A 12,500-nucleotide genomic window follows, 5' to 3' on the forward strand; every position below is an offset into this window, starting at 1 on the left:
AGTCGTCGAATATGAGGTCATAAACGCATAATGTAATGGAATGTTTTGCTTTGTCCTTCATTAGAGCATTTTTGGGGCTCAAAGTAGGTCAGTGGGAACACTTCCTGATGTATGGGTACACTGAAATAGCTTCAGTGGGGCTACAGAACAATGAAGTCATTATAATTATGAAGTGACTGTAATTTGCATTTCTAAACTAAATAAATGGTCTGTTCACATTCTCAGTCTTGTTTTCCTCTGCCCTGGGCAACGTAAGGACACTAGGAAGCTATATTCATAACCATCAACATTTAAAAAATGGATCCTTCCAGGAAATAATCACTACTAGATTCTATATCAAACTGAATAGTCGTATAATAGTGGAAAGAAATCTCTCCTGCCCCAGTTATCGTGTTCTCTCGCCAGAAGTAATTCAATTCATCCCCCAGATAATACTCCTTTCATAGGATGATTTGACCAAGGATATCGACTCCTCAGAGGTCAAAATGGCTGACCCAATCATTCCCTTTCATGTCGATAACCAAACTGACTACCCAATAGGCTCTCTTCTACAGGTAGTCAGAGGGACTCTGTGATGGTAATTGCTTCATAGCAAAGGAAGATAAAGGAAAGGAGAACGCATTTTCGAGAAGTTCTGCAGTAAGGAGGCTTTCGTGCCCGTGTTGAAGTTGCCTGTCTTCGTGGTTGTTCTAGAACCGTCGGGCGTGTTGTGGAGCGCAAAAACGCGCCAATATTACGTGAGAAACGCCGCGATTCTCTGATGCAATACCTCGTCTAGATTCATCTAAGAAGTTCTAGAAATCCCTGGAGTTGGTGACGTTCGCCGTAGGCTCCGCCCCCAGGATGCCATATAAATACGACGGAGGAAGTAGCAGCAGGGAGAAGGAAGAGATATTGAAAGTGATCGTAGAAGGAAGAGATCGTAAAAGAGAGAGATCACCAGTTAGTAAGAGCCACAGATCAGATTATCAGTGAGAGATCAGCAGCAGCAGAGATCGTCAGAGAGAGACTGGAGACGAAGGAAGGACCGACGAAGGATTGATCAAAAGAAGAGTTGTTCGGAAATTGGTTGGATATTGGTCTAGTCGTCTTCAGGTGTGGACGGACGAGTTGTCTCTACGTTGAGCAGACTTCAGAGAAGAAAAGGGGAGAGTTCCTGTCTTACAAGTAGACTAGTTCCTGCAATACGGAGTCAAGAGGACGTCCGCAATCGCCGATCTACTCTTATGAAGCCAGCGCGTCGAATCGCCAAATCGAGTAGCAAGTATTTTAATATCCACACTGTTCCCCCAGTTCATGCAGTGTAAATTTCTATCTTTTTTTATGTAAATAGGAGATACCATTCTGCATTTACCTTTGTTAGTAAGCTTGTAAATAAACCTTTGTTGTGTTAGTGTTTCTCTCTATATTCATATCCCCAGTTTCAACTGTTTGTGTTGATATATATTTTTTTTTATTTCATATCGAACCTGAAGCGGACCTCTCTCAGAGGCCGTAACAGTGTGTCGACCTTTAGCCAGGATATTTCGACACCGTAACATTGTCTCTGAGATCTCGGAGTCCGTAACAGACTCCCTCTTATGAGTCTCTGCCTCGGTCTATCCCTGCACACACTCACTCACTGCCCTGTCACCTTCGTCTCAGAGTGTCTCAAAACATCACTTGTCCTTCTCTTCAAGCCAAAAGCATATAATGGCCCCGCCTTGATCTTAGGGGGTTTTGTGACCTTCACTCAGTGGGTGGTATTGCTGGCATAAGTACCCCTGATTGCAAGGGCTTCACTCTGAGGTGGCGGTGGGATCTTAGGGGGACCTTACACCTTTTCTGGAGTCACGCCCTCAGGGGGCAACAGGGGGCTGGGTGGGGGGGAGGGCAGGGGAACTGAGGTTTAGGTTTTTGTGTGTAATGTGGTTTTTTATGAGAACCCATATACATATATGTATGTATATATATGTATACATATATATTCCGAAATGGTCATTTGATACTAGGTCGATTAAGGTCATGTTCGCGTGTATCTAAACACAAATATATTTGCAGGCGAACCTGTGACTTTCCCACGGAACAGTGATTGAGAACAAGCAACGTTCAGTAACCACTAAAATAATGTGTGTGATCTGTTTCTGTTGGTAAATAAATACAATTCTACAGAACGACTGCCAATAAAATCCCTTTCGGCTGACCAAGCCCACAAGACGCCGGAATATCTGGCAAATCTTGAATTAATGAAACAATGTAACTCGTGCGTGAAGTTTCTCGTGTTTATTAAAGCCTTCGTCTAAGGCTGCTTCTCCGTTTTCAGTAAGTTTTAGTTCGCTGTCGAGAATACTTAGCGCACAGTGACGAATGCGAGCGCGGGCGCGTTTGTGTGTACGATATATAAGTTTATGAAACAGTATAACTCGTGCGCTGAAGTGTCTCGTATTCAAAGCCTTCGTCTGAGGCTGTTTCTCGGTTTTCAATGATTTTGTTGTTAACTGTCGAGAATATCCAGCACGTAATAGCGAATGTGTGTGTGTGTATGTGTGCATGTGTATGTATGTACAGTATAAACAAAACATTCTTATCCATGAAAATTCCGAAGCATTTCATTTTGAGCTGCAACAGCATTCATAAAAATGGGTTCGATTTCAGATAACCAACCTTGGGAAGTTAATGTTCCGGAGGTTGCGAGTCACGTTTTTCATTTATTTGTATTTTTTTTTTTTTTTTTTTTTATTAATTTTTCTTAATCATTCATGAAATTGTGGCAGAGTTCTGAGAAAGATTTTGACTTTAAATCTAATGGAGAGCGGGTAATATAAACCAAATAAGAAGAGTATATACAAAATCGAATTCGCAAGAAGGATAAATTGAGTTGCATATGTTCTCGTAAATGTGGACAGGATATCAAGTAACCAAAATTGGTAATTAATTTTTCTCAAATTTCTCTTTCAGTAAATCTGAAATCAAGAAGTAATTCTGACAAGAGTTTAGATTTACAAGCAATATCCAACATAGAACGGACCACTGGTATATCTCTCGGCTAATTTGACCCCAAAATATCAATGGAAGAGGAATATTCTCTGCAAATAGGACTTTTTTTCAGCTAACAATAATTGAGCATGCTTAAAAAATTTAAGGATAATTATACAAAACATTAGCCCTGTTTGCTTTTGTGCATCTACGTTTGATTCTACAAATCAAAATTATTTTGACAGATTTTATTACCGACTTTTTTTCATCTAAGGTAGAAGCTAAGTCAGAATACTTGATGTCACTTTGCTGAGAGTCAGGTATAAGAAATAATTTTGGTGTCTTGAAACATCATAAACAGAATAATTATTTCATTCAACGGTAAATTGCAGTAATATCATCCCCTTCAACCCACCTATAAATGTGGCTACTAGTATCAATAATATTCCGTCGTAGGACTGACATAGGTCATCAAATTAACTTTTATTTGCTCCCCTAAAACCACAAGTGAGTTTTCATCTTACTGTTTCACTGTTACCTCTCAACTTTTTCAACACAGTATGAATTAAGAAAAAAAATGGAGTTTTTTTTATTTTACTAAATAGGGAACTTAATCTTACTCAGTATTTTATTATATGAATATTTACTGGTCTTACTCACGGGGCTTGTTTTTGGAATATAAAGTTTTGTTTGACTAAACAGGAAACGTAACCTTGTTTGAGATTTTTTTTTAAATGAGTTTATTTACTAAATATGGAACTTTGTCGTACGCATTGCTGTTTTCTTTTCAATATTAATCTTTATTTTCCTGAATAGGGTACTTAATCTTACTCAGGTTGTATTTTTTTTTAAAGCAGTTAAAACATTTTATTTTACTAAACAGGGAACCTGATCTTACTCAAAACCTACTTTTCAATCAGGCCACAAACCGACATGAGTGAACTCAGTTTCGTTTCTCTCCTGAAACAGGGGCGGATTTAGGGTATGAGGAGCTCTAGACCGGTGGCCTTAGGGGCCCTCCCAGTTTTTGGGCAAGCGAAGAGGGCCGTTACACTGGGGGGGGGGGGGGGGGGGGGGGGGGGGAGAAGGGGGGGATGGGGGGGAGGGTAGGTTTCCTGGATTTATTTTCTAATTGAGTGCCTCTAGATGGCTGCCATTCCGTGCAATATTTTAAGCTGTTTATCTCGTGGCTACAAATCATATCGAAAACCGTACCTACTTGGGAGTTTGCAGTTTCGATTCGATTAATCTGCACACGTGCTGACATTTTTATTATTTCATAATCATGCTATCACTATACTGTTATTAACGTTTCATGGATTAATTTTTATGTATTTAAATTATTATTATTATTAATTGTTTTTGGTGAAGTGGGGGGCCCTTACTGGCTCGTGCCCTAGGCCATGGGCTGCTCGGGCTCCCTCCCCGGAATCCACCACTTCCTTGAACGTCTGGGGAGAGGTGCTTAGAGTGTCTGCAGAGTAGCATTGAGATGGCATCTGGTGACTCTGGTTACAAGCCACGTTCTTGCTTTAAAGGATTAACCTTTAAGGATTACATTTCAAGGATTCCCTTTGGATTAGGAAGAGACGTGGATATTGAGACCAACTCAGATATGAACTACAAAGGAAGACTTGTTAATTAAGTAGTTTGAATTCTCGGGGATATAACACAATACGAAGTATATTATACTCGCGGATTATAAATCTCTCTCTCTCAAGTACCTTATCATAATGACTGGATACTTTCACTAAATTACTATAAATTCTGTCTCTCTCTCATCTGGTGGTTGCAACAGCAATTAATCCCGACAAACCTAGATTCTTCGTGTACACTCGGCAAGGAAACTTAAGATACAGTTTTTTTAAATCTTCGGACATAGTATATTATTCAATAACGCCACACCTGGCAACTCTTGAAAAGGGGCGGAGCTTCATAATCATGGCGTTTGTTGCTTTCTAGATTTCCATCAACTTTACCCATAAAGTATCTGTTGAGGTCCTATAATCATTTATACTTGAATGTAGAAACAGGCTCTATATTATTCATTAATGTTGGTTTGGTATCGTCAGTTCAGGGTAGAATATCGATCATCCTTTTTTAAAACCTACTGTGAAACCTTATTTATAAGTAATCTTTCACACTAAACTGACGTAAAATTCATACGTAATTAACGACGGATCTTAAACAATGAGAGAATGGGTTTTAAAATTTGGGCAGTTCTTGTGGAAATCGTGAGGAACAATACAGTAAAGAACGAAATATTCTGACGATAGAGAGAGAGCGCACAAGCATAGGCCTATCGATAGAGATACTTAATTCATTATATTTACTTTGAGAGTTTAAGTGATAATATTTTTTTCAAATGTTTCAAAGTGGAGAGAGAGAGAGAGAGAGAGAGAGAGAGAGAGAGAGAGAGAGAGAGAGAGAGAGAAAGAAACTTGGAAGAGAGGAAAAGAGAGAGAGAGAGAGAGAGAGAGAGAGAGAGAGCGCAAGCATAGGTCTATCTAGATGTAGAGATACTTAATTCATTATTGCTTTGAGAGATTGAGTGATAATATTTTTTCAAATGTGTTTTAAAAGTAAAAAGAGAGAGAGAGAGAGAGAGAGAGAGAAGAGAGACGAGGAGAGAACGAGAGGAGCCAAAAATCTGCTCATGTGAAAGTTTAGGCCTATTTATAACTACTTAATTACATTATATTTTCTTTGGGAGATTGACTGGCAATATATATATTTTTAAAGTATGTTTTAGAAGTGGAGAGAGAGAGAGAGAGAGAGAGAGAGAGAGAGAGAATTATAGTACTGGTGACGGACTTGTGACGGAGGAAAGGCAGTAGAAAATATAATGAATTAAGTATCTCTATCGATAGGCCTATGCTTGCGCGATAGGATATGATCGTGCTGCACTATGTTAGATAAAATTTGAAGGATCATAATATTCAAGTTAATTCTCTAAGAAACTCATACCCTAATCTTGATTACATTCAGCAAAAGCCGTAGCATTCAAAGATTGTAAAAAAACGTGGAAAATTTTAAACACAGGGTGCGGTCATTCTTGCTCTCTTGATATAGTCTTTACTTTTGAAAATCGGGTTTCATCCACAAATCATTCACGAAAAAAGCTGTGTTAAGTAAAAATATTTATTACCACAAATAACTCAATATGTATTGCACAGGCAATTAAAGTTTTATATCGTTGAAGATCTTTCAGCCTTGCGGCAAAGAAATGCAGTCGTGTAGGGCTGTAGGCTACTAAGAACTGCTTTGTAATGGGAGCATGTAGCCAGAAAATCTTTGAGCTGACATGTTACTTTAACCTTGATTAAGATTTACTTTTAAAGACAGTAGCTTTGTAAACAGCAACTAGCATTGGACCCATGTCAACGTCAAAGTAATCAAAGTATGAATCTGTTACGTTAGTCAGTATCCAGTGACTTGCGCTTTCCCGCGCGAAGTTCTAGGGCTCCTCCTCACATCATAGAAAACGCTCTTGCGGATGCAACTAGATTTGTTCAACCTACCTTAGCTGTCGCAACATTGACTGCCACTGACGTCAGCTAACTTTAATCGCTTTGGAACACAAACATAAGTTTGTAGAAACTAAAATAATTGCATTCACCACTTACGATGATGCAATATATCTCCATTCATGAAGCAAAACAAGTAAATATTGACGTCGTGATACATAGTACTAAACTCAGAAATTCACATTCTATCCTCCAGATCTCTATGAACGAATCCATCTGAGAAATTCCAATTACTTCGGACATATATCGTGTTTTTAAGTATCTGAACGGTTTTGTTTTGCAGTTTTAACTTATATGATATAATTTGCAGTATATTTTCATATTCGAGAGTAAATTTAGCGATATTATGTCTTTCCAGTAAAAACAAATGGGAAATTGGATGAACGAAAGCTAATGAAAACTGTATCTTCAGTTTTCTTGTCGAGTGTACTGATAAGAGCCGAATAATAATTCCAGCCTCCACAACAATTCCCAGAATGACTCGGTACCCAGAAGGAGAGGAATAAAAGCAACACAAACATTCCTTTGTTAAGACGATTGTGATGAATATGACTGGATATTCGCGTGAAGGAAGCCAAGAGCGCGCCAAACGTAATCCTAATTTGAGCAGGATCCATAGTCATAAAAGCGCCTTCTCTGAGACGAGAATCGCTTTCAAGAACCATCTGAACGTCCCAGTCGCCAGGTAAACATTGGAAGAGCAGCGTTCATTAGGTGAAGTGGCTAACAAGAAACGGTTACTTGTTCACTAAAGTGCGTTTCATAGCCTAAATGTTTTTTTTTATTTAGGATGACGCATCTTGCCGTTCTTAATTATGGGATATCTTCAAGAGAATGATTATGTGAAGTTACTTAAATAAAAATGGCTTTTAAAAACATAAAATCCTTTGATATTTAGCATCATAATCAGCCCTTTTATGGGTCTATATATTAATATATATAATATATATATTATATATAGATTCTATATATAATATATATAGTTATATAATATATATATATATCGAGCTACAATGTCCTTTAATATCTAATTCGCTCTACCTCAGAATTAATATATTTTCATATATGCTTAACCGAAGGGGAACTTTTTTCTCGATAATAGATTTGCCTGGACCAGGGCGCGAACCTATGGATCCTTTCAAACCCAGGAACGTCAGTGAAGCTTTAACCTACTACACCACCGCGAGAGGCAAAAGTTCATGTCGCCTCTCACCCTCATATACTTTCGCGCGCAGGTAATTAGTTCGTTTGGAGACAACATCACCCACCTCGACTCCGGTAGTGTTTGTAGTGCTTTTTGACAGCACGTAGCCAATCTATAAGTCATATCACATTTCCGTGATTCATAAGCACTACAAACACTACCGGAGTCGAGGTGGGTTGATGTTGTCTCCAAACGAACTAATTACCTGCGCGCGAAAGGTATATGAGGGTGAGAGGCGACATGAACTTTTGCCTCTCGCGGTGGTGTAGTAGGTAAATGTTTCAGCCAGGAACTAATTGCTTCCTGCTCTCTGCTTCCGCTGCTGAGGTATTCTCCTGAATTTCAGATGCATCGGTTTTATTTTCGATTCCTTCTCATTTATTTATATTTTACCTTTTCCTGTAACTTCTTTCTCCCTCTGCAGGCTCTGGAGCCTTCATGGGTTTATTATAGTATGTTGACACTACAGTTCATAAGTGTTTTTAGCTGAAGATTGCCAACGGCCATACCACGATTAAAGAAAGATAAAAAGAATATAACTTGATCTATTCTGTAACCAGAGTGGCCGGGTGCAGGAAATAAATCAACTTACTGAATTCAGGACAGAGATATTCTCTGGGTACAAGTCAAACCCATTTGGGAATAATGTAATCTCCTGTTCGATTCGAAAGCCTTACGCGATGCTCAGATCCTTTGCGAAGCTCCTGTTATTTCGGTGTGACAGAACTCTGCGATGAAGCTGATCTCTTTAACTTTGCAGTTCGCAAAAGCTAAGAGAACCTCTATGCTTTTGATATATCTGTTCACGAATAGTTGCTGAGTGATATAAGGATTTATAAAAAACGAGTCCATTGTCAGTATGACCAAAGGATATGTTCTTGAGACAAAGAATCTTTTGTTCTGAATCTTAGTATAATGTGGAAAAAAAGCAAGCCAGCAAAGCAAGTAAGCAAACAAAGCAAGCAAGGAAGTAATGCGAGCAAAGGAAGCAAACAATGAAAATAAATAAGCAAGCAAAACAAGCAAGTAAAGAGAGCAAGAAAGAAAGTAAACAAAGCAGGCAAGCAAAGTAAACAAACAAGAAAGTAAAGCAAGGGAGACAGCAAGCAAAGAAAGCACTTAAGCAAACAAGAAAGCAAAGTAAACAAGGCAAATAAGCAAAGCAAGCTAGTAAACAAACCAAGCAAACCATGCCAGCAAGCAAAGCAACCAGGCAAGCAAATCAAGCAAGCCAGACACAACAATTAAACAAGCAAACCATGCAAGCAAGCAAGCAACCAGGCAAGCAAAGCAAGCAAGCTAAGCAAAACAATTAAACAAGCTAACCATGCAAGTAAGCAAAGCAACCAGGCAAGCAAACCAAGCAAGCAAGCAAAGCAAATCCAACAAAGCAAAGCCAGCAAACCAAGTAGAACAAGCAAGCAAGCAAAAAGCAACCAGGCAAACAAAACAAGCAAGCAAGCAAATCCATCAAGCAAGCAATCAAAGTAACAACCAAGCACGCAAAGCAACTGAGGAAAGCAACAAGCAAGGGAGCAAGCCAGCAAACAGTACAGTAAATCTATCAAGCAGCAGGCAAAGCAAGCAAGAAAAGCAACCAATGCAAGCAATCAAGCAAATATGCAAGGAAAGCAAAGAAAAAAGCAACCAATGCACGCAATCAAGCAAAAAAGCAAGCATTGCAAGTAAACAAGTCAAGCAATCAAGCTATTGAGCAAGCAATCTAGCAAGTATGTAATGTAGCAAGCATATAGTCTAGCAAACAAGCAAACAAGTAAGTAAGCAAGCAAACAATTAGCAAACAAATCAGCAATCAAGCAAAGCATACAAGCAAGCAATCTGCTAAAGCTAGCAAGCAAACAATCTAGCGAACAATCTAGCAATCAAACAAGCAAATTAGCAAAGCAAGCAAATGTTTTCAAGTCAAACATGCAAGCAAGCAAGCAAATTTTTCAAGGAAAGCCAACAATCATGCAAATATATCAAGCAAGCAAATCTTATCAAGCCAAGCAAGCAGACAAATCTGTAAGGCAAGAAAATCTATCTAGCACGAAAGCAAGAAATTCTAGAAAGCAAGCAAATCTATCAAGCCATGGAAAGATGCAAGCAAGCAAATCTTCCACAGGTCCTTCCTCCCAACCAAAACCGGTCAGAATGAATGATGAATGACAAAGGCAGAGGTTCCAGATGCAGCCTCTCGGAGATTAGGTTTCGACTTCAGGAGATTCCTGAAGGTCAGTTCTTCCATGAATATGCAAATTGCACCGATTCCCTTCGTGTCCCTCCTACAGCAGAGCGCTGCCTATCGAGAATTCGAAGCAACATTGTTTATGTCGCTTTAAGGGCAGAAAAACAGGAAATAAATAAAAGAAAGTTCTAGTTTGCAACGTTATTAATCACACTTGCGAAATGACGGTGTAGTTTCAAGCTATTTCCTAAAAAAAGAGCATTCATTTGCATCTATCATATTAAATCAATTCATAAGCGAAGATGCAGTGCTTTATTGCCCTAACACGTTTCCTTGCATTTTAATAATTTACGTATATCTTTATTTATTGATTAATTTATTAATCTATTGTTAGCTTTAAAAAAAAAAAAAAAGTGATCTCTTCTTTCTTTCCGTATTCCCCTTTACCTTCCGTTATTTCTTTCAAATGAACACCATGAAATTCTTTAGAAGCTTGAATTTCAAGTCAGTGGCCCCTTTGGTGGGCTCGTTCCATATGAATGGGTTTCAGCTTCTGAATGATGATAATAATAATTCATTATCAGCGTTTCATATATTTCATGTATCGTTCTCGAGACTCACAAGTGTGAAGAATAATATAATAATAATATGGAACAATCCCACCATTGAACTGAAATTCAAGAAGTCCGCTAAGAATATTATGGTGTTCAGTCGGTCAATCTGTTTATGTGCGTGTATATGCGTGTACGTTTTTGTGTGTGTGTGTCGGGGGAGGGGGGGGCCGCCTGCGAAATTCATAATATAAAAAAAAACTATCAGCACAAAATTCCCTTAGAGTAAATAATCCCACTCCAGGATTTTCCAGATTTATAAGTCGTATTTGAGGGCAAATTCAAATGCAGACACGAAGCCCAAGAACTTTTTGCTTATGGAGGCGAGGGACCTGTTTGTATATTCCTCATACATTCCATAAATTTCAATCAATGCTCCGGAATAAATTTATGTAAATATCATTGCCTGCGTTCGTTTGAGGGGAAGAGATTTGTAAAGCCTGAGAAGAGAAGGTTTGGCATCGTGATGGTGCTCTCTCTCTCTCTCTCTCTCTCTCTCTCTCTCTCTCTCTCTCTCTCTCTCTCTCTCTCTCTCTGAGTGATGATATTAGCCTGGTAGATAAGATGTTATCGCTGAAGTTGAGCCGTCATCATAAATCTCAAGTACGAAAACATCCAACATCATATAAATAATTCTTACTGATGCTGAAAACAAAGTTTTATTGTAACTCTCTCTCTTCTCCATCTTCTCTTCTCTCGGCTCACCCTCTCTCTCTCTCTCTCTCATCTGGCGTTGCTAATGTCGGTGGTTCCTGGGCTTTAAACCTTTTAGACCATTAAACTGGTGAGATCCTAAGGAGCCATGTGCTTGGAGTCGAGGAAGATATTCAAGTACTCTGCAATTGTATCTCAAGACATAGATGAATAGACTATATTTTTGTGAATTCCCGGGAGCAGATAAGGATACTCTCGCGATGAAAGGCGAAACAGAATCTATAGACGGAGAAGATCTTAGAAGGAAAGGAGAGAGAGAGAGAGAGAGATGATTTTAGTGTGAAGTCTCGATTCCTCAAACGACGGAACAAGGAGGAAGAATCAACGAGAACAAAAGAGCGTCGCTTTCTAACTCCCCCATAAATATTCCTTTATCACCCTTTAAGGAAACACTTTTATTTCATCCCTTATTGAGAAAGGAACCTCCGTTTACAAGGGAGATGAAGAAGCAGGGAATTGTCTTGGGAGAAATTACTTCCATTTTGCTGTCTCTTAACTGCTAAGACATTCTACCGAATATTTGGTTAAGTTCCGTTCTAATTCCAGCATTTATGCCTATAAGAATCTTATTTTTATATTAAATTCCTTTAGGCATTCATAGAATAACATTAGCAAACATTATGGAGTTAGAATTAGTTTCATTAAATAACACTAATATAAATTAAGCAGCTCAGTGATTATTGTATATTTTCTTTGGTGTATTCTTAAATGTTCATGTAAAACAGAAAAATGTTTTAATACCAGTATAGTTAATCTTCTGGGGTTCGAAAGAGAATTTTACTCTCATGCAGTATGATAAAGCTTTCAGAATTCTCAATTCAATTGCATTGCTCACTCAGAGAAACGAAGCATAAAATCTCTCCCTGATGGAGAACGGGGGACCATTTCAATTCCTGCATTTACATTCGACAACAACAAATATTTGACAAGAGACTCAAGTGGACAGGAATCTTGCTCGAATTATAAACCAGTACTTGAACACCGAAACTGTAACCTAGATTAGCACTGAACAAATTTCCATAAGAATTAATACGAAAATAACTTGAAATCGTTGTGTATGTGAATAATCACGTGTCCTATCTACAACAAATTTGCCTAAGACTCGAGGGATAAACAATTCATAAAAAGCAAACAGTAGTTATTAACTCTTAACAGAGAGGCGGGTTGAGGGTGTGGGGTTGGGGCGGGATGTGAAAAGGGAAGGCAAACTCTCCTCTCTTCAGCTTAGACGAGGTCCCATCATGTTCCTCTGTCTAGCCCCTGACTTTGTTGATGGGGAAAAAAAAAATTGTAATCCTGTA

The sequence above is a fragment of the Macrobrachium nipponense genome, chromosome 34 (assembly GCF_015104395.2).
Source record: "Macrobrachium nipponense isolate FS-2020 chromosome 34, ASM1510439v2, whole genome shotgun sequence".
Taxonomy (NCBI): domain Eukaryota; kingdom Metazoa; phylum Arthropoda; class Malacostraca; order Decapoda; family Palaemonidae; genus Macrobrachium; species Macrobrachium nipponense.